The sequence below is a fragment of the Vicugna pacos genome, chromosome 11, assembly GCF_048564905.1.
Source record: "Vicugna pacos chromosome 11, VicPac4, whole genome shotgun sequence".
Classification (NCBI taxonomy): Eukaryota; Metazoa; Chordata; class Mammalia; order Artiodactyla; family Camelidae; genus Vicugna; species Vicugna pacos.
This window is the reverse complement of record NC_132997.1, coordinates 21,224,417-21,252,351: the sequence shown is the minus strand read 5'-3', so window position 1 is coordinate 21,252,351 and position 27,935 is coordinate 21,224,417. Positions and strand designations below refer to the sequence as shown.

Sequence of the window (27,935 nt, the reverse complement as noted above, 5' to 3'; positions counted from 1 at the left end):
TTTTCTTCAGCAGTGCTGTGGCAATTCTGGTTCTTTTGTGATTCCATATAAATGTTATTATTATTATTTGTTCTAGTTCTGTGAAATATGCCCTGGGTAATTTAATAGAGGTTACATTAAATCTGTATGTTGCCTTGGGCAGAATGACCATTTTAGCAATATTGATTCTTCCAATACATGAGCATGGGATATCTTTCCATTTTGTTAAGTCTTCTTTAATTTCCTTAGTCGATGTTTTCTAGTTCTCTATGTATAAGTCTTTCACCTCCTTGGCTAGATTTATTCCTAGGTATTTTATTACTTTGGGTGGTGTTTAAAAAGGGACTGTTTCTTTACTTTCTTTTCCTATTGATTCATTGTTAGTGTAAATAAATGCAACTGATTTTTGTACATTAATCTTGTATCCTGCTAACTTGCTGAATTCTTTGATTAGTTCTGGTAGTTTTGTGTGGCACTTTTAGGTTTTTCTATCTATAGTATCATGTCATCTGCATATAGTGACAATTTTACCTCTTGTTTTCCAATTTGGATCCCTTTTATTTCTTTTTCCTTGCCTGATTGCTGTGGCTAGTACTTCAAGACTCTGTTGAATAGGAGTGGTGAGAGTGGACGACTTTGTTGGCCCGGATTTTAGTGGGAAAGTTTTTAGTTTTTCACAATTGAGTACTAAGCTGGCTATAGGTTTGTCATAAATAGTTTTTACCATGTTAATATATGTTCCCTCTATACCCACTGTGTTGAGAGTCTTTATCATAAATGGGTGTTGAATTTTATCAAATTCTTTTCCTGCATCTATTGAGATGATCATGTGTTTTTTGTCCATTCTCTCTTGATGTGGTGTATTATATTGATTGATTTGCTAATGTTGAGCCATCCTTGTGTTCCTGGAATGAGTCCAACTTGATCATGGTTTGTGAACTGTTTTATGTGCTGCTGGATTCTGTTTGCTAATATTTTGTTGAGGATTTTTGCATCTATTTTAATCAGTGATACTGGCCTATAATTCTCTGTTTTGGTAGTGTCTTTGCCTGGTTTTGGCATCAGGGTGATGATGGCTTCATAGAATGAGTTTGGGAGTACTCCCTCTTTTTCAGTCTTCTGGAAGAGTTTGAGTAGAACTAGTTTGAGTTCTTCTTTGTATGGTTGGTAGAATTCCCCAGTGAAGCCATCTGGTCGTGGACTTTTATCTGTAGGGAGGTTTTTTATTGCTAATTAGGTTTCATGTCTAGTGATCGGTTTGTTCAAGAGGTCAGTTTCTTCTTGATTCCATCTTGGTGGACTGTATATTTCCAGAAACTTGTCCATTTCTTCTAGGTTTTTCACTTTGTTTCTATGTAGTTGTTCATAGTATCTCGTATGATATTTTGTATTTCTGTGATATTGGTGGTCCTGGATTTTTGTTTGTAGGAAGTTCCAAAATTTACTGCCTTCTTACTAGTTACCAGTCTGCTTTGGAGCTCTCTGGGCTTCCTATAATTGGGTGTCTGTTTCCTTATCCAGGTTAGGAAAAGTTTCAGAGCTCGTTTCTTTGCATATATTTTCTGCCCCCTTTTCTCTTCTCCTTCTGAAGCTCCTATAATGAGAATGTTATTGTGCTTGATGTTGTGCCATTAATCTTGTAAGCTGCCTTCACTTTTTTTTTTCTCTTCCTGTCCATTTTTGCTTCTATGCTTGAGGGGGTTCCCCTCACCTGTCCTTGAGTTCACTGATTTTTTTTTTTTGTGCTTCATCTGGTGTATTTTTAAGTTCAATTATTGTATTCTTTAGTTCTGTGACTTCTGTTAGGAACTTTCTTATGTTTTCTATCTCTTTGTTGAAGTTCTCACTGTCTTCATCCATTATTCTGAGTTCAGTGGGCTTTATATGAGTGAACTTTGAATTCTTCATCAGGCTAATTACTTTTCTTCATTTCATTGTTTTTTTTTCTGGGGTTTTATCTTGTTCTCTCATTTGGAACATTGTCCACAGTTTTCTGTGTTTTCACTTCACTTGACTCTCTTTGTTGGTTTCTATGCATTAAGTAAAACAGCCACCTCTCCCAGTCTTGAAGAGTGTGTGGGAGATGAACTTTGTCAGTTAGCCCTGCCTACTCTTGGTTGTCAATGAAACTGTGATTATCCAAGCAGCTAATTTTATTTTGACAGCTTCCAGCAGTTGAGGGTGTGCCAAGACCAGTCAGTATCTCAAAGGTGAGGATCTCAACACAAAAGTTCAGACTGATTGGACTCCATACCCCCCAGTAATAGCTTTTGAAGAATATAAATACCTTGAGGCTTGGGACTGCTAATGTAGTCCCTGCTGGCCCCTAGAGCTAGGAAGTCTGGAGGTGTCCCCTGGAGAACAGTCACAAAGAACAGGGTTTCAGATAAGTATACAAGCTCCTTTCTGGGAAATGTCAGTGAGCTGCAGCAAGGCAGGCTGAGAGTGTAATGGTGGCACCCCCAGCCTACCTTCCCTGAGAGAACCTCAGTTGCCTCCTGATGTGTGCCAAACCTGAAGCCTGCCTCCAAGTCCAAAGCTCTTAGACTAGAAAATGAGGCCTTTTTTCACATAAAGGCTGGGGATGTGTCTCAGTCTAATGTGCAAGGCCTGAAAGTGGTAGCCTGCCAGGAAGTGTCTCTCCAACATATTACAGATCCATGGGTGTGAGACATGCAGTCGGTCCTGGCCTCCAGAGCCAGGTGGTCAAGGAGCATGCCCTGAGTGGAAGCCACAAAACCTGGGTCACCAGTGTGTAGACATTCCCTGCTTGGAGATACTCTCACTCTGCAGCCTATCAGAGGGAGAGTGCAAATATGACTGGAGTGAGGCAGTGGGAGTGCAAAGATGACACCTTCTGAATAAAGAGGAGCAGAAGAAATGGGAAAAGATGAAGTAAGAAATACAGCAAGACAGAAGGAGAGCGGGGAAGATGTCACCTGCTGGCTGGAGCATAAAGCTGGCACCCAAAGGGAAGGGGAAAAAGAGATGGTACCTGCCAGTTTTATTAAGGCAGAGGGAGAGCAGGAGGATGGCACCCACCACCAGCCTCAGCCCCTGGAGAGTTTTCCAGCAGCCCCTGCCCCTCAGACCAATGCTTTAACTTTTGGAAATGAGTCTCTTTCACATAAAGTGTGGGTGATTTTCAAAGGGCCACTTCTGCACTTGGCCCTGGACCAAAAGCACAGGCCCTTTAAGAGTGGTTCCTGAATTCACCGGAGCCCAGTGGGTCTCACAGCCATGTGTCCTGAGGGTCTTCCAATTCAGATGCTTTGGGGGTTTCTCTCTCAGTTGTCAGTCTTCAAAGTTTGAGTCCCCAGTGCGGGGGTACAAACCATTCACACCTCAGGTAGAAGTTCCCTGTTGTGAGTTCTCTCCTGAGTGTGTCTGTGCACACCAGGGGTGGGGTTTCTGGTGAAACTGTGTCTCAGCCTTTCCCACCTGCTTTGATGTGGTTTCGCTCTGGTTTGCCTGATGTGAAGGGGTTGCTCCACCGTTTCTGAGGCTTTTCCAGAGGAAATTGTTCCACATGTAGCTGTAGATTTGTTGTGTTTGTGGGAGGAGGTGAATTCAGGATGGTTCCATGGCGCCATCTTGAATTCAAACCTATTATATATGTTTTAAACTTTGGTTTTCAATTGCTCAGGTCACTGCTAGTGTATGGAAGTATGATTAATGCTGTGTATTCATGTTTATGTATGGATCTCATATTCTGGGATCTTTCTAAAGCTATTTATTATAATTTATTATGAGTTTTCTTACAGATTCCTTGCAGTTTCTCCATAGGCAATGATGTCATCTGTAAATAATGACAATTATATTTCTTCTTTTCTAGTCGGTGTGCCTTCATTTCCTTTCTTGCCGCACTGCACTGACTAGAACCTGTACTAAAGTTGCACACTGGCAGAAGAGAGCAGACATTCTAACGTTGTTTTCAAACCAAGAAAAGCATTCATTCTTTCACCATTATGATGTGGGATATGGGTGTTTTGCGGATGTTCTTTGTTAGGTTGAGGTAGTGCCCTTCTACTCCTAGTTTCTGAGCATTTATTTATATGAATGGGTGTTGAATTTTGTTTAATGCTTTTTCTGTATTAATTGATGTGACTGCATGGGTTCTCTTCTTTAGACTCTTCATAGGGTAGGTCACAGTGTTGATTTGTGACTATTGAACCAGGCTTGCATTCCTGGAATAAATTCCAGTTGGTGATTGTCTTATTCATGTGGATGCTTATGGCAGGTGTTCTTGTGGATTTCTTACTGTAGGCTAAATTATGTTTCCCCAAAGGGGTCCATGTCTAATCACTTCTATGACAATGTGTGAGTGTTACCTTGTATGCAAAAGGGAGTTTGTAGAAGTAACTATGTTAAAAATCTTGAGATGGGTTTATCATACATTTTCTGGCTTTACTTAATATAAAAGGAAGGATACAGGAACTGAGTCAGAGAGACCATAAGATGGTAGAAGCAGAGACTAATGTGATACACTTTGAAGATGGGCAAACTGCAAGGATGACAGGCATCCTCTGGATGCCAGAAAGGGAAAGGGAACAGAGTCTCCTGTGAGGCATCAAAAGGAATCAGCCCTGCTGACACCTTGACTGACATCAGACTACTGACCTGCAAAACATTACTATAATAAATTTGAGATATTTTAAGCTAGTAAATAGTAATTTGTAATTTAATGATACAGTTGGTAATCTGTAATACTTTATAATAATTTGTCATAACAGCCAGAGAAAATGAACACACTTACATTTTGTTGAGAATTTGGGTGTGTATCCTGGGGATATTTGTCAGAAATTTTCTTTTTTGTGCTGTCATTGTCAGGTTTTGGTGTTACGTTATGCTGGCCTTTTAAAATAAGTTGGGACATAATCACTTTGCTTCTACTTGCTGGAACAGATTTTGTGTAATTCATATTATTCTTTATAAATGTTTGTGGTTTTCAAGGAATTTACCCACTTCATGTTTCTTCTCCCTGCGTTTGTGTGTGTGTGTGTGTGTGTTTGTATAACTTTTTTTTTGAAGTGTAGTCGGTTTACAATGTTGTGTCAATTTCTGGTGTGCAGTATAACGCTTTAGTCATAAATGAACATACATATATTTGGTTTCATATTCTATTTCATTAAAGGTTACTGCAAGATGTTGAATCTATTTCGCTGTGCTTTACAGTATAAATCTGTTGTTTATCTATTTTATGTATTGTAGTTAGTATCTGCAAATCTCGAGCTCTCAATTTACCCGTTCCCACTCCCTTCACCTCTGATAACAATAGTTTGTTCGCTCTGTCTGTGAGTCTGTTTCTTTTTTGCAGATAAGTCCATTTGCTTCTTCTCCTTTATATTCCACACTTAAGTGATATCATATGGTATTTATATTTCACTTTCTGGCTAATTTCACTTAGAATGCCCATCTCCAAGTCTACCTATGTGTTGCAAATGGCATTATTTTATTCTTGTTTATGCCTTAAGTTGTATTCCACTGTGTAAATGTACCACAACTTATTTATCCAGTTATCTGTCGTTGGACATTTAGGTGTTTCTGTGTCTTGGCTATTGTAAGTAGTACTGCTGTGAACATTGGGGTGCATGTATCTTTTCAATTAGAGTTTTCTCTGGATATATGCACAAGAAGGGATTGCTGGATCATCGGGTAAGTCTTTTTAGTTGTTTGAGGAAACTCCGTACTGTTTTCCGTAATGGCTGCACCAAACTTCATTCCCACCAACAGTGTAGGGGGGGGTCCCATATAGGAGAACTGTTTCATACGCAAATACAAATCTGTTGACACCAGTCCACACATAAGTCCAGCCATGGGTGGGAAGGGAACAAATAGTAATTGTGGGGCGTCTTTGCAGACTCGTTAGTCTTTAAGGCCACAGCAAGATGGGTCGTCCTCCCTCACCCGGACAAGATGACCCTGCACAGAAATCCCACAAATCCCACAGCGATGCTGACTGTCATTCCCCTTTTACACACCTTTAACAGGCACCCCGTGAACTTCCTCTCAGCCCATTCCCCTTGTGTCCTTGGGATTAAGAGGGAGCTGCCTCCACCACTCCCCACATTGCAGTAATCCCAGGAGGCTAGAAGAGGCTCCCTCTACAATGGTGCAGAGAGGCAAAAAGCCCTGTCTCTCAGGCCAGGTCTTCCCCTCTGGTCAGGACACCTAGACAGGAAACCCTGGCCTGTCATCTTGCCGCCTCAGGGAAGCAGACTGAAGCTCCCCAAGGACAAGGGCTGTCTCCAGGCTCCATTCTAGAGAGCTGGTTAGTGTCCAGAGGGCTGAAAGGCATGGAAACAGCTCTCCATCCCTAGTTTGCTCAGAGATACAGATGATGATGTTATGCCCCACAGGCCCGTGGCCAATCAGGCAAGAAGGAAAAGGACAATGCAGGGGCCCCTAGGGGAAGTGAGAGCCGCAGGCTCCCAGGAGCAGTCTGAGGATCCCGTGTCAATGTGGAGGAAGGTCTAGTCAGCCCCCTGTGGATCTGTAGCTCCTGGGACCTCCTCAGCCTCCTTCTCAGGACCCCTCTCGTAGAGCAGCACAGACACGAATAAGACTACAGTGTTCTGAGATCATTTCCAAACAAAACTTTCATTATTAACATTTTACATATATCACCCCAAGGTGCTGCTCCCACCCACAGCCACCCAGACCCACCTTCCCCAGCCTCTTAACTCCCCACCAACCCACCCCACCTTGGCCCTGATGGTCCCCCCTCCTTCCCTCCCCTTCCTCCCTGCCCCCCACTTCAGCTGGGGTCAGCACTGGAGGAGTCCCTAAGGTCCCCTGGGGACCCCCTGGAGGCTGACAGTGGAGGGCTGGCCCGCTGTTCCCTACTGGGTGCAGTGCCTCTTTCTCTTCCTCCTCCTCCTCCCTGCGACATACAGGTCACACCTTGTCTGTTTTGCCTGTGAGGGGCGAGCCAGCCCCAGAGTCAAGGCAGGCCCCCCAGATCCTGAGGTCAGGCCTGGGCAGGGACAGCTTCCCAGCAGACACTGGGCCTCCACTAGAGGCTGCTTCCTTGACTTGACAGCTGGTAGAGGTGCTGGGCTGAGGCCAGTTCTTTGACGGGAAGGAGCCTGGGGAGTCCCCCGAACTCCAGGGCAGACAAATCTCAAGGGCCCTGGGGCAGAGCTCTGGGACATCCCCCAGGGCCACAGGCTGGACTGAGAGGCCAAGAGGAAGGCCAGGCTGCAGAGCTCCTCCTTGTACTCACTGGACCCATCCCTTGGCCCTGGGTCCTCCCTAAGAGGAGACATCTCTCTGAGAACTGAAGCATCACTGGGTCCCAGGCTCTGTGCAGTGCACTTTCGACCCTGGGGAGGCGAGAGGGGCTGTCCAGCTCAGAATGGAGGGAAACCGTGATGTCCTGGAGAGAGAATAAAGCCTTTGGTCCTGAACAGGCCATTGTCTGCTAAGTAGTGCCTTAGAAGTTCCTCAAAATCAATGTCTGGTGGGCTGTCTTTATCACTAACCCCTAGCTTGGGGCCTTGGTCACGTGTCTGGCATCTTGGCCAACATTAGACTCACGAGTGCTTAAGTCCAAATGGGGTGCACTGTGACTGGTGGGTGCCCACACACCCAACTCCTCCTTCAGGGCCAGGAATTGTTTCTGCACCAGCTGGTAGGAGGGAGGTGGACAGTGACTGGCCCCGCATACATGAGTGACGGGAGAAGGACTGCTGGGTAGGGGGATGATGGCATTGGGGAGCAAGAAAGGGGGCATCACCAGGACTCCAGTCAAAGTACAGACACTAGAGCACTCCTGCTGTCCTCCTGGGCCTTATTCCCAGCTGTGTGTCCTTCCTTTCTCTCTGGGCCCCCATCCTCTCCTTCCTATGGTCCTGCATCGCACCCAGTCCCTAGCAGGCCCTCCACAAGGCCAGGCCTTTCAGGCAGGGGAGGGATGAACAGAGCCAGGTGGGCCTCTTGTTCTGTGGTCCCATCCCTCTCCCGGCTGACCTGGGTCCTTGCCTCCCTTGGTTACCTGCGTGTCTCTCGCCTTCCCTCTTCTACCTGGGGTCCATCCCTCCCTTGTCTCCCTGAGTGTCCCTGCCTCCTCTGGCTCATCTCTTCAAGGGTGAGTCCTTCCTTCTGTTCCAACTGTTCAGCTAGGGCCAGGAGGTCCATCTGTGTTTCTGTGGAAAGCAGTTCTGCCAGTAATCGAGGCTGAATGACTGCCTCTCCCTAAGAAGGAAGGAAGAGGCCTGGAGTAACTTTTGAGTCATGAATACCTGGAGGGAAAGTGAAAAACAGACCCACCCCATTGTCCTCCACAAGGTAGCTTGTTTTAAACCACCGAGGCAGTCATCTAGACAGAGAGAGAGAGAGAGAGAGAGAGCAAGAAAGCAAGCGAGAGCACTCAGGGATAAGGATCAGAACTTAAGTCCCAAAGGCCCGGGCAGAACCCCAGTGCTGAGTGCCAATCCCTGGAATCTTGCAGCCCCCAGGCTCCAGGCCCAGCCCACCTTGGTGACGCAGGCTTCCTGGGAGCACAGCTTGTCAGTGTAGCTCAGGAGATCCGGGTCCATGTAGGTCCCGTTCTCTTCCTGCTTCAGTTCATTCCTGTCCTCTTGAAATTCTGCACCTACCTCCCCAGTGGCTGAGAGGACAGGCCCCACCAGCCCCTCCATGGTGTCCACATGCTCTTTCACAGCCTCAGGGGGAATCTCCTTAGGTGCCATGTTCTCCTAGGGACACTGGGATCTGTGTAGTTTCCTGGGCACACACACTGGGGCAGAGCGGGAGGAGGAAATAAAGGTGAGGGGCTCCTGCGTCCAGCTCCTGACCACGCAGTGCACATGCTGGTTCAGACAGTGTTTGAACAACATGGGCGTGGGTGTCGTTCGAGTCAAGGCCAACTGTATCTTCACCCACAGTGATAGGGAATGAGGAGGGAGAGTTAAGGGGGAGGTTCTAAGAGAGTCACATGTGAGGAAGTGTGGAACCTCCAATTTTCCAATTGTCTCCCCATCCAGCCTGCTTCTCAGGCAGGCTGTATGTGGTGTCCTTAGACAGGGAGGCGGGAGTTTTTAACTGACCAAATCAGTACCCTAGGGTGACAAAGGACAGCTGAGACCCCTCGATGGCTGTTGAGGCTGAAAGACCAGTAACCCTCTTGAGGGAAAAGGACTGATGTGAGGACAGTGGCTGTCCCTTACCCCTGTTACCTTTGTGTTCAGCTCCAGTGAGCATGTAGGTACCTGGCTGAGGGACCACTTTTGGGGCTGGGGTCCCCCAGGGTTCTAGCTTTGGTGGGGCTGGAGAAGGCCGGCCCTGCACCCCCTTCATCCACTGCACCTGCTGAGTCTGCATTTCCTCCTTTGCCTCAAACTCCATGAACCTGAAGGGTAAGGGAGGCACAGGCCATGCTGAGAAAAAGGCCTGGGCTCTGGAGCCCAACAAGGGAGCAGAGACAGAGGCATCAGAACAGGTTGTACTGGGGACAGTCAAGGTCTGAGAGGTACTGTCCCCAGCGGGGAACTGCTACTGGAGCAAATATCATATCTGGGGACACCCTGCTTCCCCAGCACCGGATGGTGTTCAGTAGCATACACACAGGTTGCTGAATTGAAATGGGCCTGCATGGAAGACGTAGAGAGGAGATCAGGAAGGAGTCACATGGACTGTACTGAGAGCACTACCTGGATGTGACATCTTGAGTGACGGTGACTCCTGGGAGAATAGAAGCCCTGGAGGGCAGGGCTGTTGTCTGCTGGATGCATTAAATGATGGTTGTTCCTAGGAAAGCACCTGTCCCAAGGTTGTTTCCCAAAGCACATTCCTATTTGAGGAATGAATGAGCCCAATCAGCCCCATCACACAGATCTGAGTGGACCTGGGACCCCACTTCTCCCTCCCAGAGGTCCCTGCCCTCACTCTCCTAGGACAGGGACAGCTATTGGACCACAAGTCCTTTTTGAAATGGGAAAACAGTTCCACCCAAGGCCAAAGTCCCAGTGACCCAGGAGGCAGAGGCTTCCTCATGGGCAGGAGGACAATGGCCAATTAGCCCAAACACATCCTTCCAGCTGACGTTTCCAGGGGCCAGGGCCCCAGGAAACACTCCATGAAGGGCCCCCTCTGTTCCTGCCCTCCTAGGGCCTGATCCTCTCTTGACCCCAGTGTGCAGAGGGGCAAACTGAGGCTCACAGAGGTAGAGTGACAATCCCACATGTGACTGCTAGTAAGTGGCTGAGTCACCAATGTCCCATGAGAACAGAGTGCTCACCTTTGGAACAGAAGGTCCAGCACTTGCTGGGTGGTGGCGAAAGTTTATAGTTGCCCAGGAATGTGTGCAGGTAGGAGGGGTGGCCTCCCAGTACGGCAGGCACCAGGTTCACCACCAGCTTCTCCAGCCTGTGTCACTGAAGGCTCCACACCCTGTAGGTCTCATCCCTGCTCCCTGATGGTCCAGCTCCCCTCTGGGGTGGAAAGAGGAGAGACATGAGTCAGAGGCAGTACCAGGGACACCCAGGGGATTGGGGCTGGAGCTCAGACCAAATGGTTAAGCCTAAAGTTCTTGTGCCAGAGGTGGAAGAGGGAAGCCCTGAGGGGATTCAAGGTTCTCAGCATCACCAGTACAAGGGGCAGAGGGCGATGATTAAATGCATTAGTGTCTGAGATCATTGTGTCAGCACAGCGGTGACAGCACCTCCCTGATGAACTACTACATCCCTGTGACTGCTGCCACAACATCCCATTCTAGAGATGAGAACATAGAGGCTGATCCCAGGGTGGGAGGGATCAGGGACCTCAGGCCAATGTGGACCCATGGGGATGGAGGAGAAACAGGACGGTCTATAGAAAAATGCAGAAACTTCCTTGACTTAACATGAACTGAAATTCTGTCAAAGTCTCTGAGATTCTGACTCGTATGTGGGCACTGACTTTGCATCTGGCCAAGGCAGGGCCTGGGCTGTGAGGGCGGGTAGGAGAGATGGGGAATCAGATTCCTTTGCCAGCAGGTCTCTAAGAGGGAGCCCAGGGGAGGAGCAGGGCAGCTCTGTGACCTGGGGCTTCCTGGGTGTGGAGTCTCCTCTCTCACACTCACCCTGAGCCTGTCCTGGATTCTGTTGGTGTCATGGGTCACATGCCCGTCCTGCAGGGAGATGGCATGGGGTAGTCTATGGACCAGGTCCTGTGAGGAGTCCTGCAGACACAGTGCCCAGCAGCCAGGCAGAAACCTCAGAGCCCTGTCTGGTTGTCCTGACTGGTTCTCAGACCCATAAGACAGCTCCAGTCTCGACACGCACACACCACTCTCTGCACAGACCTCCGTCAGGGACAAAAAAGCTGACAACCTGAGGGCCTTGGATTCCCACTGGCACAGAGAAGAGGCCCCTTAGGAGTCCTCTTTCCCCCCTGCCAGCCATGTCCTCAGGTGCGGCCATGACAGGACCACCAAGTTACCATGTGTTCAATGGCTGGTTCCTGCCCAGAGGGGACACCTCCCCTCAAGTCCCCCTTCCTCCACATGGAGATGAGGGGAGTGGGCCTGCCCAGGGAGGGCTCCCAGAGGAGGCTGGTCCCAGAGTGGCCTGCTCCAGGCCAGCTGGTTTTACCTTAAGTGACCGCCTCATAATAGACTGGAGATGTTGGGGTTGAGGGTTCCACCAAAGCCTATGGCCTCTCAGAAACCTCTCACTCCAGGGTTTCCTGGAGTAGAAGCCCCGGGTGTTCATGAAACAGAAAGAACATGTTTCTCTTTGAACTGTCTCCAGCCAAGTGAGGTTGCTCTCGGGCTGTCCCTAGAATGTGGGTGCCTGGTAACCAGGTTCCATTTCTGTTGGGGTCTGTGGTAAAGGAAGTGATGTCACTTCCTGGGGTCCACTTCCTGGAACCCCCTCCTCAGACAACACCTCCACACACAGCCTTCTGGGCTGCTGCCTGCTCACCCCCTTCTCCTCAGAAACCCACCTCTTCCACAGTTACTGCAGCCGTACCGTCTCCATGGCTCCCGGGGAGGCTCTGTTTGCAGCTATGAGGAGAGGACCTGGCTTCCAGACTCAACTCCTCATTGTTACCTGTTCTACGTCTTGTATTTATCCTGGTGTTTCTCCAGGACGGTCCCCAATCTGCACAGTGGGGCTGATTCTAGTAATACTTCTAGAGATGTCCTCAGGCGCGTGTGGGATAAGACCTGAGAAGTGTAGGAGTGGTGTCACTTATACGTGATGCCTCCAACCCCATGATTTTTTGTCTTATAACCAAGCTCACATGTGTTCCTCTCCTGATCCCACCCCATAGTCCTTAATGTCACTGTGCATGTGTGTCTATGTGTTTGTGTTTCTTTTTTTTTTTTTTTAACATTTTTTATTGATTTATAATCATATTAGAATGTTGTGTCAAATTCCAGTGTTCAGCACAATATTTCAGTCATTCATGTACATATACACACTCATTGTCCCATTCTTTCCTCTGTGAGTTATCATAATATTTTGTGTATATTTCCCTGTGCTATACAGTGTAATCTTGTTTATCTATTCTACAATTTTGAAATCTCAGTCTATCCCTTCCCACCCTGCACCCCCCGGCAACCACAAGTGTATTCTCTGTCTATGAGTTTATTTCTGTCCTGTATTTATGCTTTGTTTTTGTTTGCTTGTTTCTTTTTGTTTTTGTTTTTTAGATTCCACATATGAGCAGTCTCATATGGTATTTTTCTTTCTCTTTCTGGCTTACTTCACTTAGAATGACATTCTCCAGGAGCATACATGTTGCTGCAAATGGCATTATGTTGTCAGTTTTTATGGCTGAGTAGTATTCCATTGTATAAATATACCACATTTTCTTTATCCAGTCACCTGTTGATGGACATTTAGGCTGTTTCCATGTTTTGGCTATCGTAAGTAGTGCTGCTATGAACATTGGGGTGCAGGTGTCTGTGTTTCTTTGTGTGTGCTTCTGCACATGTGCAAGCCAGTACTCACTCTCTGTGTGGCCAGCAGAAAACTCCCCCCATGTGGGAGGGTTAGGCAAGAGCTTCCTGAGGTCTGAGGGTTTCTAATTTCCAAAGCAAACCTGCTGAAAGGGGCTCAATTCTTGGCCAGCAGGTCAGAGCCCCGTGACCACAGGCCATGCAGTGAGCAGGGGCTGGAGCTAGGGTCACAGACTCACACAATCTGATTCCACTGTCCACACTCAGAAGCACAGTGCTGAGGGCAGGCAGACTGTCCCCTTCATGGGCACACAGCCTGGCAGGGTCATCTCTGGCTGGGCACACAGTGGTCCAGGGACAGACTGGCAGTTGAAGGGTTGCTGTCACCAGAGAGATCTGATAGTCTCATTTGGTGCTGCGTCTATGTTACTGTCCTCACATGCCTCTCCCCAAGTTCCAGCCCCAGTATAAACAGATTCCTTCCCCAGGAACAATAGGATTTTTATCCGCTGGAGTAAGAAGACCCTAAGTCTCAGTGGAAATTCCCTGGTAATCTGCTTCTCCCAGTGATTTCATGAGGAAAGTATCAGATATAATATAATCTCCTAAGTGTCTGAGGTTCAGTCTTCCCCAAGCTGCCTTCTGGAACTCTCTTCCCACCCATTCCTCTGTCCATGCAACAGCGCCATTCTCCCCACCTGCTCAAACCAGAATCTGGGGCCCTGTCTGCTCCATCTGTCCTCCTCACCCTACATGGTGCCAGCTCCTCCCCTGTCCCTGGGTCCCAACTCCAAATACATTCATCATCTCTCTGTATCTCCCTCCCCTCTCTGTCCAGGCCACCACTGACACTGTCCTGGATTCATGCTCTTTGCTTCCCTTTCTCACTCCCTCTGAGCCAGGGGAGGGATGGTTAAAAGACAGATCTGTTCCTGTCACTCTGCTAACACACAGGGAACCACTCAGAGTCACTTTGGGGAAAAGCCCCAGTCCTCAGCCAGACCTGAAGGCCCTCCTCCTGCCAGCAGCCCACCTGGCCTTGCTGCCCCCAGTCCAGCCACTCTGGCCTCTGTCTGTTCTTCCAAGAACCACCGCCTGCCCTGCCTTCAAAAGCCCCAGGCTGGGAGCCCATTGAGCCCTTTACCTGGTGACTCCTCCTTCAGGTTTACCTCAAATGCTGGATGTTGGCCTGCCCTGGGCTCTCAGCTCCTCCCCCAGGGCTCTTTCCACAAACCAGGGAGTCGTTATTGTAGTCTGCTGGGCCCCAGGGTTGGTTTGGGGAAATTTCAGGAACTTGAGATCCTGGGCAACCTCCCAGTGCCTAGCCCTGTGACTCCTCCTGCCACTGGCTTGCAGGTGACCCAGAGGGCTTTGTCACCCCCTGTGAACCTGGGAGAAAAGGCCCTGCAGCCCTCCAGAGCCCCCCCTCCCTGCTGGGATTCCAAGGGGAATTAAAAGGAGGAGAAAGCCAGAGCAGTGGGAGGGTCTTTCAAATCCTGACCTGCTCATCACAAGCCCAGCTCTTCTTTAGTTTCCTAGGTTGGTCTTCCAGGGCTCAGGGTTCCTAGTCACCTGGGTGCAATCCTCTCTTCTTTTGTTTTACGATGTGGCTGGTACAACTTGCCTGGCACTATTCAAGGCACTGGCAATACTGCAGTGAATGAAACCTACAAAGCCTGCCTGCTTGGAGCTTACAGTCCAGCGAGGGCAGAGTGATCATTAATATGTTTACATCTCTGTTGGATCTGACCCCTGCCCCCTCCCTCCAGCTGCTCCCCCATCTCTCCTTCCCTTTAAAGCAGACACTGTCAGAGGTTTGTCTAGACTCTACTCTGACTGCTCTGATGGAATTACCTGTCTGTGAGAAGAGCATTCTGAGTGGAGCAAACAGCAAGCCACAGGGGTGTTCAAGGGATTCAAATAGTCCAGGGTGCTTGGGTGGGTGGCAGGGCATCAGGGATGAGGCCTGGGAGGGAACCCTAGAGAGAGGTTTGCTTCTGCTCTGCAAGAGGGGGAGGCAGGAGGGCTCTTTGCCCAGGAGTGACAGGATAGACACCCAGTAACTGAGTCCCTGTGGCTGCTATAGCTGAGAACAGACTGCAGGGGACAAGAGGGGAGTCCTGCAGGGGTGATTGTGTTGTCAGGAGACCAGGGTGGTACTGGTGGATGGGTGAGAAGAGGTTGGATTCCAGATCTCAGTTGAAGCTAGAGACATTAGAGTTTGCTGTTGGATTGGGTGTGGGGTTTGAGGGAAACTCACAAGTTTTAGCACATCAGAAAAGGTGGAACTGTCTGGGTGGGGGCAGGCTATTGGAGAAGCAGGCTTGGGGGTGGAGAATGGAGCTCACATTTGGACAAGTCCAATTAGAGCTGAACACAAGAACTCTAGTGCTGATGCCTGTTAGGTGCTGACAATAAAGCAGAGGAATTCAAAGGAAGTCTGGGCTGGAAATCAAGGTTTGTGGGTCAGGGAGAGACAGCACTTAAAGCCTTGGAACTAGGTGAGATCATTCAAAGACCAAATGTGAAAAGGAAAGAGCAAAACGTGTGTGTGTTGCGGTGGTGGGAATTGGAGTAGACTGAGCAGGAGAAGCCACAGAGGTAAAAATCCGGAAGCTGTAGGGCAGGAAGAGTAGGGCCAGGTGAAGGGACTGTTCCATGGAGAAGGGGATGTCAGCTGTACCAAATGGTGATGGGGCAAGATGAGAACTGAGGGGTGACAACTGGATTCAGCAACATGGAGGCCACAAGTGACCTTGACAGGGTGACTGGGTAAATGTTGGGTGTGAGGCTTGGAGTAGGTTCTAGAAAGTAGTGGCAGAGCATTTGGAGGGGAGTTTGGACAAGCCTCTGACAGTGTCTTCTTTAAAGGGAAGGAGGGATAGGGCAGCAGCTGATGGAGATACGAGGGTCCAGGTCCCATAGAGAGGTGAACACACTGATGCAGGAGAGGAGGGAGTTACTAGAGTGATGTCCTCTGGTGGAGAGCTTGACTTTCCAGGAGCAGGTGCGTCTCCTGCACAGAAACAGAGAACAGACTGTGCATACGTGCATCTGGGTGGGGAGCTGCAAGGCTTCTGATCTAATCGTGTATGTTCCAGACATGTCTATTCATCAAGCAAGTCTGTGAGGCCAACCCAGATTTAAGGGAAGGGAAATTAGAGTCCACCCTCCAGTGAGAGGACCAGCAAGCAATTTGTAGTCATTGTTCATCTCCTGCTCTTGTCCAGTTTTTCCTTATTGATTTACAGAATTTCCTTACGGAATCTTTGTGAATCTAATGTCAGTTGCATGGTTTGGAATGACCTCTCCCAGCGTGGCTTTCTTTCACTTCCTTTATGTCTTTCCCCCCTTAGTGACTAGTGCTTTTTGAGTCTTGTTGAAGAGAGTTTTCTCACCCTCAAGGTCATGAAAATATTCTCTTAAAAACTTCTAGTATTTTAAGCCTCTGGGTCTGTGGCAGCCCCATTAGCCCCGCTCAGGGAGCGGAGAGCGAGGGGAGGCGGAGACGGAGGAGGGTCCGAGGAGCAGCTGTGGTCCCCGCTGCGCCGCCACCGCAGGCGGAAGGCAGTAGGACTCCCGTGGCGGGAGGAGCCTGATCCCCCGAGGTGGCGGGGCGCTCCTTTCCTTACCCTTTTCGGAGCTGCTCCTGCTCCCTCTTCGGAGCCAAACTTCATTGTAGGCCCGCCTCCCTGGAGCAGCACGGAGGCCTGGGGTAAGGATCGGTTGGTGCCGGCCGGGGGCTCCGGGGTCTAGCCCGGGGGACAGAGGGCGGCGACCGGGCTCGGGTTCCTGTCCCGCCACTCTTCGTGGTCCCTGGGGGCTTGGCTTGTGGGGAGGGAGTGCTACGATGGCGCGTCAGGGTGCTGGGCTGGCGGGCAGGGTGTTGGGGAGGGGGGTCCTGTGGTTTCTGTCCGGGGCTGCTGCGGCTGAGTCTGAGGGAGGGACACTGCCTCGGGATGCGCCAGCCTCCGCAGGCGGTTGGGGTTAGGGCACTGGGCCTGGGACGCCACCCCAGGTCCTGTCTGCCATGGGGATGGGGCCAGTGGACTTTCCCACCAGGTTCCCTCCTTCCTTCTTAAGGACAAATTGTTAGGAGAATTGTTATTATCTGTTTTAATGTTCTGCCTATGTGAGTTTGGCACTGGCACTTGTCTAACTCCCAGCAACTTTAAATCTTGGAGGATCCAAACTTCTAGTACAGATGGTGCGATGTGCCAGGAAGGTTTGCACGTATAAAATCCGTATCTTGTATGTATATTTTCTTGCACAGTGCAGGTGAGTGAAAGCGACATGCAAGGTCCTAGAGTTTTGGATTCCTGGCGGTGAGTATTAGACCCTAGTAAAAATTAGGGCGAGGACGACTGGCTTACTGGCCCTTATCAAGTGACCTGCGGGCTCTGACTACTTGGAGAATGCTGTTCATAGGGATTATTTATTCGGATAGTTTTGTGTCGGCTAAACTTGATTTTTGGAGCATTTTTCAGTGGAGTGATTTTTCTCTCTCTTGCTGTGAAATTGCCCAAATGAGATTCCGGTGTTGCAACTCCTGGGCGTGTTTTGTCTGGGGAGACTGGGAACATGGACTCTGGAAGTTCAGTTCTCACAGCCCTCTTCTGAATCCCCTCACCTTGAAAGCTTTGGCTGTCGGGTGTAGTGTGTCCTTTGTTTCCTGTTCCCTCTGGGAGGGAGCATTGTCTCCTACTTTGTATCTTCCAGACATCTGTGGCCTCCCCCACCCCGCCCCCCAGTTTGTGAGCAGTGAATGAAGAGAGGCTGGCCTGCTGGTATGCAGAGGATGGCAAAAGGAAATCCAGGAGTGGTTTTAGTGAAATGAGAGCTTTGTCTCATGAATAGCGGTGGCTCAGACTAGACAGCAACTTGAAGAGATGGCTGTCCTTTGATAAAGCCTGGGCTGATGTTTTTCAGATTGCTGAGTTATAAAGTATTTTGTCTGGAACCTGGGAAGCCATTTCATTATTGCCATTTGGTGTACGTTCAGTACCTTCCAGTATCACTGATGTTAACTTGTCTTCATCCTAAAAAATATTAGTCACCGCTTGAAGTGTTATTTACATAGTGCTGCTGCTTGGTTATCTGCTGATTTCGTGATGCAAACTTCTTCAAACTTCTACTTTGGAGGCTTTTTTTCTCCTGGTCTGAACTAAGGCAGCTGCTACATTTATTTTACTTTTTGATTTAAACCCACAAAAATCTCTGGATTAAAAAAAAAAGTACCTTTAAGGTTTGAGAATCTCCTTTCACAAAATTTGATTACTTTGCACCCAATATTCATTACTTTGACCTTGTCTTTGTTCTGAAGGCCACATACAAGGCACTAAAGTAATCACAATAGTAACTTAAAAAACGTGGGAGAGACAATTCTATAGGATTAAAGGAATGCTGAGACTATTCAAGTCTGAAGTCCTTGAAGGAGAAATAAAAAACTGCACTAGGAAGTTTAGTGCAGCCTGTATCTAGAGTCCTTGTGGGGCTCTGGGCCTGAGATTCTCCTAGAGGCTAGAAGAGTCACTTAAAATAGCTGTCAGGAAATACCAATTTTTAAAAGTAAGGTGGCAAAAACCAACCAAACAAAAAAACCCAACATTTAGCAGTGTTCAGGTGTCAATAAGCAAGAGTTTACTTTCTTTTGAAGTGTCATTTGACTACTTCCTTTACCAAGATAATTGTGTAGAAAAATGTGGATTCCAATATTAAAATTTAAACTGAATTGAGCTTCCTACTCTTAATAGTGATGACTGGAATAAAAATTATCCATATTAAAAAAAATTTCTAGTTTTTTAAACTTCTAAATGCCTTCTAGCTTCTTTCCTATTTAGGTCTTTAGTCTGCCTGGAATTTACTTTGGTGTGTGGTGTGAAGCAGTAGTCTCTTTCCCATGTGAATATTTAAGTACCATTTATAAAGAATGCTGTTTCCCTACTGACCTGCTGTGGCATTTCTGCCAGAAATCAAGTGTTGGTATACATAAGAGTCCTTTCTGGGCTCTCTGTTCTGTTCCATTCTGTCTTTATATACTTAGATCAACAGCATGCTGTCTGAATGTCTATTGCATTATAACAGGTGTTATTGTCTAGTAGACTATGTTTTCCCATCTCATTCTTTAAGAGTGTCTTGGCAATCTCGGCACTACACTCCCTACAAATTTTAGAATCTTTTGACATCTTCTACCAAAATCTCTGCTAGGATTTTGACTGGGATTGAAATCTATACTATACTTACTTTTCCAGTGTTTATTCATCACATATCTTTCCATCTACTTAGGTCTTCTTTGATACTTGTCAATAAAGGCTAATGTAAGGTTTTCTTCCTGCACACTTTCAATCCATATAGTCCATACATTGTTCATAGTTTTTGACGCCAGTGTAAATGCTATTTCTTTTTCTCTTTCAGTCCATTACAATGCGATGAATATCACTGATTGACTTTCCAGTGTTAAACTACTTTTGTCCCTAGAATAGACTGGTTTGCTCACAATGTATTATCCTCTTTATATATTGTTGGATTTGTTTGGCTGCTGTTATGATTACAGTTTTGGTGTTTACTTCCTTGAAGGCCATTGGCCTGTAATTTTTATTTCTCTGTCTCTGTGAAGTTTCAGTATTAAGGCTTTGCTGGCTTTGTGACCACGCTGGGGTTTGCTTCCTCTTTTTCTGCTCTCCTAGGAGTTCCTGTACTAGTGACATTATTTCTTCCTTAAATGTTTGGTAGACTTCATCAGTGAAGTCACTGGATCTGGAAGATGTATATTTCTTTAATGATTATAGGACTATTTAGATTTTACATTTCTTTTGGTATAAATTTTGGTAATTGTATTTTTGAAAGAAATATATCCATGTCATCTGAATTTTTAAATATTGTTCATAGTATTTTCTCATTATTTTCCATATCTATAGGATTCTTAATTAATTTCTCTTTTTAAAATCTTGGTTGTTTTTTGTTTTCTTTCTCTGTTTCTCAGTTTCTGATCACTCTTGCCAGCCAAGGATTTTCAACTTTATTAGTCATTTCAAAGAACCTTGCTTTTTCTTTTCTTTTGATCTCTCCATTTTATATGTTGCATTTTTTTTATATGTTATTAATTTCCACTCATATTATTTTATTTATTCTATGGTTTTGGGTTATTTTACTTTTTTTCCCTAATGTCTAAAATGGATGCTTTCTCATTAGTTTGCTGCATTTCTTACTTCAAGACTAAAAATCTACTTAGAAGCACAAATTTTGACATGTAACATTGAAATTTTCTTTATTGACAGATAGTTGATTTATAATGTTTCATGTATGTAGCAAAGTGACTCAGTTATATATATATAAACATACTTAAGATAATTTTTCATTATAGGTTATTACAAGTCATTGAATTTAGTTCCTCGTGCTATACAGTAGGTTCCTATTATTTATCTATTTTATATATAGTAGTGTGTATCTGTTAATCCCAAATTCCAGATTCATCCCTCCTCACTCCCCTTTCCTCTTTGGTGACTTTAATTTTGTCTTCTATGTCTGTGGGTCTATTTCTGTTTTATAAATACATTCACTTGTGTCACTTTTTTAGATTCCACATGTAAGTGATATCACATGATATTACCTTTCCTCTGGCTTACTTCACGTAGGATAATCATCTCTAGGTCCATCCATGTAGCTTCAAATGGCATTAATTCATACAGTATTCCACCTAAATACCACATCTTCTTTATACATTTATATGTCGATGGACATTTAGGTTGCTACCATGTCTTGGCTGTTGTAAACAGTGCTGCTGTATGTGTCTTTCTGAGTGAGAGTTTTCTCTAGATACATGCCCAGGAGTGGGATTCCTTGATCATATGGTAACTCTATTTTTAGTTTTTAAAAGTAGCTTCATACTGTTCTCCATAGTGGCTGCACCAATTTTATTTGTGGAATTTTTGTTATTATTATGTTCTAAAGAGTTACTAAGTTCCATTTGGTATTTCCTTTTTGTCCACTGTGTTGTTTAAGAATGTATTTCTCCATTTTGAAATATATAGGGATTTTCTCATTATCTTTTCATCATGTCTTGCCATTATTGATTTGCATTGTTGTAACTCATGTTTACTACTCTTTCAATTAAGCATGGTCTTTTTGTAAATGTTTCAAATAGAATGTGTAATCTGTTCTCACTGGGTGTGAGTTGTAGGTGTGTCATTAGATTATATGTGTTAATAGCTATATTGATCAAATTGTCTTTTTTTTCACTGAATTTAACTGCTTTTGACTGCTTTTTCTGGCTATTCCTGAGAGACTTGTGTTAAATCCTTCCAATGATATTTTGGTTTTTCTATATCTGTAGTTTTGAGTTTTACATATTTTGAGATTCCTTTTTTAAGTACTTATCCACCTTAAATTGTTACATCTCCTTGGTAAGTTGAACTTTGTATTACCATGTAATAACCCTCTTAATCTCTAGGAATACTTTTTTACTTTAAAATCTATTTTGTCTGATATTAACATAGCCACACTAGCTCTTTTTGGATTAGTGTTCACACAGCGTATTTCTTTTATTTCTTTTTACTTACAGTCTTTCTGTATCTTTATGTTTTAGATGTGACCTTTGTAAAGATATAGTTGAATTTTTAAAAGTCCTATTTACAACTATTTGCCATTTAACCAAAGCATTTAATTATCTTACATTTGATATAGTTATCAATGTATTCATGTTAAAAATAACATCTTTTGTTCTTTCTATTCATCATCCTCTTTTATCTTTCTTTTTCTTTCCTTTCCTTTCTTGCTTCCTTGGGTTTGTTATCTGTCTCTCCACTTTCCCCCTTGACTTTCCTCTCTGCCCCTCTTTGTTTGTGTCTGTTATTTTCCCCTAAATTAAAATCTGCATTCTTAATTTACCAATTCTACAGTTAACCAGTATTTTTACTATTTTCCTGGACAACATATCTGCTGCCTTGTATTTTCATTCTTTTACTTTTGCTTTACTCCACAGACATCACTGTTGTGGACAGTGCTCATTTATAACTACCAACCTATTAAATGCCCTTTCTTTTCCATTCCTTCTTGTGTCTCAGTCCTTCCTCCTGGGATCACTTTTCTTTTGCATGAAATACCTCCTTTAGCATTTCCTTTAGTGCAAACTGCTTCTCAGTAAACTCTTTCAGTTTTGTTTGCTTTAAAATCAATATTTCACCCTCTTTCTTGAAAGCTATTTTTCCCCTAGTCTGGAATTCTAGGTCAGAAATGTTCTTTAGTACATCAGAGTTTCATACCACTATTTTCTGCCCTGTGTGTGTGTGTGCGCACTTTTGAGAAGCCCACTGTCAGTCAAAGGAGTCTGTTATTTTCTCTCCTGCTTTAAAGAATTTTCTCTGTCTTAGTTTTCTGTTGTACTTTACATTATATCAACATGTGGGCTTTTTATTGACTATGTGATTAACCAGAAGTTCCAAGTGCTTAGTGAAGTGTTTTTGCAGTTGAGAGGCCTGGGGGATAGGATGAGACACAGAGATGCTTAGAATTTGTAGGAATTTGGACTGGGATTTCCACATCTTTGAGCCTCAGTTGTTGGTTCTATGAAAGAGGTTTGGTGATATTTACTTGGAATTTAAGTGTTTATTCTGTAAACTCAGGGCACCCACGAGGTGCCAGATCCTAACCTGGGGAGTGTGAACACAAAGATGAGCCTCTGCTTCTGAGACTCTTCCAGCAAGTTGGGTTCCAGTAGACTTAACAGACATGTGCAGAGAGAGGGGAGCATTACAGCCAAAGGCAGTACCAGATGGTGGGTTGTATGTGCCATCCGGGGTGTGGGTCACAAAGACTTCCTGGTTGATGGGGCTTGAATTTATCTTAGAGGTTGAGTAAATTTTCACTGGACAACTCAGGAGAGAAGGTATTTGTAGGAGAGAAAAGAGCATGAGCCAGGGCTGAAAGGTGGGAAAGAGCATGGCTCTTTAGTGGTACTGAATTCTTTGGATGGGGAGGGGAAGCATTCGGAAAGGGTGCTGATTGGCTTAGTTTGGATGAGTGGCCATCTCTAGACCAATCGTGTGTAGCCTGGGGCAGGCTCTTGCAAGACCTCCACTACTGTTGCAGCCCTGAGTGTTGGTGTAGTTCCCAGGGGAGGAGGTGTTACTGAGTGCCAGTCCGAAAGGTGTTCATTGCAGCTTGAGCAGTCTGAAATTTTTAGCAGTCAGAGAAGCCAGTAAAGGATTCATTTTATTTAATTAATTGTAATTAAATTTTTAATTGTGATAAAATACACATAACATAAAATTTGTCATTTTAACCATTTTAAAGTGAACGACTCAACGGCCCTTAAGCATAGTCACACAGATGTTCAACCATCCATCTCCAGAGCTGTAAAAGCAAGTTGCTATTTGACTCATTTGTGGTAAATGATAAAAGTTACTCAGCATGATTTTTGTATTGTTTATCAATTCTTCCACTTTATTTAGTTACACACCCTCTGCACCAGTTTGTGCATTTGGATATTTTCTATTACAAGTTATATGGTAGAATTTTGACTTTCAAGCTTCTTAGGAAATTACATAAAAGTAAAAGAACAGATCTTGAATCAACAGCTAATTTATCATTTTTGTCAATCTCTGAGGGAATTCCCAGGGAATATATAATGATGGACTAGACTAAGAACTTGCTGTGTTGCTTATGAATACAGAGAGAGCTAACTACTCATGGAAAACATCTGGAAGGACATCTATGCCCTGAAAGGTACAAAACTGGTAAAATTGGTATTTATCTGGCATGTATAATTTTCATGGCTTGATTAATTAGTAATAAAATACACACTGGTTCAGTGAATAATGTTGCTGTCACTTTCAACCTTAGTTGTACAATTACTTAATCTAATAATACATAGTGTTTTCCCATGAAGAGATAAAGCAAGGTAAGTGCAGTCCTTTTATCTGTATTCTAACTGGTATTCCAGGAGGCCATCAGCATGAGTTTTAATTCAAAGCATCTGTGTTACCTAAATATACTAGATACTGAAATACTATTTAGATGATTCTGTTAGATGTTTCATATTTATACACAATAAACAGCATTTTATATAATTAAATGTAAAAAAGTTAAGCAAAATTAATTTTTGAACAAATTTTGAATAAAACAGACATTACAGAATTGTACATTGACCCAGAGCTTTTATAATCTCCCTTAACTGATGCTCTGTACCCATTAAACCACCACACCCCATTTTCCCTCCTCTCCCAACCCTAGCTCTTTACAGCCTCCATTCTACCTTCCGTCCCTATGACTCTGACTACTCTAGGGACTGCATACGCATGGACTCATAGAGTGTTTATCATTTTGTGACCGATTTATCCTGGAAGCCTTATGTCCTCAAGATTCATCCGTGTTGTAGCACGTTAGAATTTCCTTCCATTATGAGGTCAGATTGTACATATATACCACATTTTGTTTGTCTGTTCATCTTACTAATGGACGTTTGGGTAGCTTCTGCCTTTTGGCTATTGTAAATGTTGTGAACACGGGTGTAGTAATATTTCTTTGAGATCCTGCTTTCAGTTATATTGGGCATATACCCAGAGGTGGAATTGCTAGATCATATGTAATTTTTAGTCTGTATATTGCTAGTTTTTTTTATTGTGATAGAATTGAAAATAGCATTATATTAGTTTCAGGTGTAAATCATCATGATTCAGTATCTGTATACATTGTGAGATGATCACAATAATAAGTGTATTTAACATTCACCACCATAGGTAGTTACACAATTTAATGTTTTGGTAATACTATTTTTAGTTTCTTGAGGAATTGATATGCTGTTTTCCATAGCATCTGCACCATTGTATATTCCTACCAACAGTACACAAAAGTTCTAGTTTTTTCACATATTTGCCAAGACTTGTGTTAAAAAAATTTTTTTTAGATCCTAATAGGTGTAGGTGTTATCTCACATGATGGTTTTAATTTGCATTTCCCTAATAACTAAAGATGCTGAGTTTCTATTTATATTTTTTTTGGCTATTTTTGTATCTTTTTTGGAGAAATATCTTTTAAAATCCTTCACCCATTTGTTTTAATTGAAGATTAGTTAATTTGCAATGTTGTGTTCTGGTGTACAGCATAGTGATTCAATTATACGTACATATAAATATATATTCTTTTTCATTATTTTTAGGTGTTTCAAGATACTGAATGCAGTTCCCTATGCTCTACAGTAGAAACTTGTTTATTTTATATATAGTTGTCTTTATCTATGAATCCCAAACTCCTAAATTATCCCTCTTCCCCTTTCCCTTTGGTAACTCTACACTGGTTTTCCATGTCTATGAGTCTCTTTCTTTGTTGTTTTAATTTTAAAGATCCCACATATAAGTGAAATCATATATTTATCTTTCTCTGCTTGACTTACTACACTTAGTATGATTACCTCTAGACGCATCCATGTTGCTGCAAATGCCAACATTTCATTCTCGTTCTATGGCTGAGTAGTATCCATTGTATATACGTACCACACCTTCGTCCATTCATCTTTTGATGGAAATTTGAGTTGCTTTCATGTCCTGGTTATTGTAAATAGTGCTACTGTGAACATTGGGGTGCCTGTGTCTTTTGGAGTTAGAGTTTTCTCTGGATGTATGCCCAGGAGTGGGATTGCTGGGTCGTATTCTTCATCCATTTTTTATTTACTTATTTTGTTGTTGTTGAGTTGTAGTAAAGACTTAAGCAGGATGTTCTCATTTCACCTATGGTTTGGAGAGGACTGAGCTTGAAACTTTTGCAGTAACCAGGGCAAGAGTAGAGGGGGACCAGAGCTGTCTGCAGCTCAGAGGATGCACCCTGCACATACAGGTGTTCTAGACAAAGACCCACCTGGCTGTCCTCTTGATGTTGGGTGGCCTTGGACAAGGAAGACCTAGGCCATTCCCTTAAAGTCTGGGCTCTGCCAAGATCCTTGCCTTGTTAACTCCCATGAAAGGCTCAAAGTAGTCCCAGGCCCATGTGAAATCCAGGGTTTTGGTCCTTCCAAGTGACCCAGGCAGAGAATGGTTTATAGTCAGGGCTATAGGATGTCTGCTCTTCTGCAGCAGTGGCCAGGGGGTGAGGTAGGCTCTAGAAACCACAGAAAGTGACACCATGTTGAGACACATAAAAGTAAACTCTCCTATTCCTGTTTTTGACAAGCAAATAGTTTAAAGGGTTGTAGAGTCAGACTGCCTGGGGTCAAATTGTACTTGGTCTCTTAGTAGATGGGCAACTTACATAACCTTCTAGTGCCTCAGTTTCCTCCTCTTTCTAATGAGAAAAATTAGCATGCTTCCCCTATTAAGAATTAAGAGTAAATGAGTTAATAATGTATGTAAAGCATTAGAGCCATGCCTAGTTCATGGAAAATTATGGCAAGTATTGCCATTTTCACTGAGATCAGGGCCTACCCAGCTTCTGATCGAACTACTGCCCAGCTTCCCACAGCAGTCCCCACCCAGGTCAAGGTGCCTGTATCCTCCAACCGGGTCCTGTCTCCTGGGATTCTCATGCCCATCATAATCAGGCCTGATCCCAGGCTGCCAGCATAGGGCAGCATTGCAGCATGCTGTCTCTGCTCAGAGCAGTAGGTCCAGCCTGGGAAGTCTGGGTCTGTGTCCCTGGCAGGATCCCATCAGGCCTGGCATGCTGGGCATGGGTGTCTGGAGACTGTTGTCTCTGCCAGCACAGCTCCTGGCATCCTCCTTCAGGAGGGTCCCAACACTTTGGGGCTCCTGTAGCTCTTTCTCTGTCCTTTGTGCAGTCTGGAGGCACTAGAAAATGGTCTTGACTTGGTGCACAATCTCCTCATCTGTAAAATGGGAACAACTGTGCTGTGTTGCAGGGCTTGGCTTAGGGTTGTAGGGTGGGGGCAGGAGATATTTAAACAACTTCCACCATGGCCTTCTTTAGGGAGAGGGCTGGGCTGGGAGGTGATGTCATCTGGTGGGGTTTGGGGGGGTGTTAAGGGAGTGGGCAAATGCAGTGTGAGGGGTTGTGTTTCTGGACTTGTAACCTGCTGATGTAGACTGTGGCCATGAGGATTTGCACCGGGGTCTCTGCTCCAAGCTGTGGCTGGCTGTGTGGTCCTGAAGACAGGGCTGATCTGGGCATGAGCGCACCTCATTCTTGAAGAGGCTCAGTGCCTTTTCCTCTGTGTCCTGGAATGGCCCTCCCTTTCTCCTTCATCATCTTCTAACCCTGCTTGGGCTTCTCAGAAGTTCTTAACAGCCTTCTAGGTAGCTCAAGGCCTGACATCAACTTCCCCTGGCCCATGCCAGCCCCCAAAAGCAGTCTTAGCCCCATCTGGGGCTACCCAAATTCCTGCCATCACACCTGAACCTCACACCAGAACAAGTGTCTGTCCCAACATGGCCCTTAGCAAGGGACTAGGGAAGTGGTCCAGCTTCCAGTAAAGAAGAGTCCCAGCTCAATGGTTCTAGTCCTGGAATCTCAGGGGCTTCAGGGGTCTAGCTCTTGGCTTCCTCCCCTACAATTCCTTGAGGGCCTTGAACACTGGCCAACCCTACTTTAACCATCTGTGGTCACACACCTCCAATAGACCATGGCAGATGCAGGTCCCGCACCCCCCTTAGAAGCTTAGGACCTGAAAAGCCCTGCAAAAGAGCCACAGACTGGCAAAAGAACACTCTGTGACTCCAGTGATCTGGAAATGCACATTAAAACAACTTTGAGATATAATTGTTCACTTACCAAAATGAAAAACTTTAGAAATTATTAACACCTAATGTTGGTGGAGATGCAGAGAAACAGTCATGATTTTCTCTTGGAAATGTAAATTGGTTCTAAAAACTGTTTTCAAAGACAATTTTGGATATATGTATTAAAATATTTAAATCATGTATTCCTCTCTAATCATTTATCATAAAAATAATTGCATAAGACCCAAAATGCATATATGACTACTTTTATAGTGGCATAAAAAAAGTCCATCAGCAAGTGACTGGTTAAATAATGACATGTGCATGGGAGAGAACTGTCATCAGGGGAAAAAAATTAAGATAACAGAAAATAAATTCGCAGCCAGGGAAGGGCTCACATTAAA

General features: G+C 44.9%; 1 long non-coding RNA gene across 2 annotated transcripts in view; it reads left to right on the top strand.

The window, feature by feature from the left end:
* The window catches only part of LOC140699186 (uncharacterized), a 48,526-nt gene that overhangs the window by 8,259 nt on the left and 12,332 nt on the right, over positions 1-27,935 (top strand). Inside the window, exon 1 of one of the 2 annotated variants that reach the window (XR_012077195.1) lies at positions 23,506-23,590. The exons of the other annotated variant lie outside the window; for it this stretch is intronic. This is a non-coding gene — a long non-coding RNA (uncharacterized lncRNA). Of the gene's footprint in view, positions 1-23,505; positions 23,591-27,935 lie in introns of those variants that run through there. 2 annotated transcript variants of the gene reach the window in all.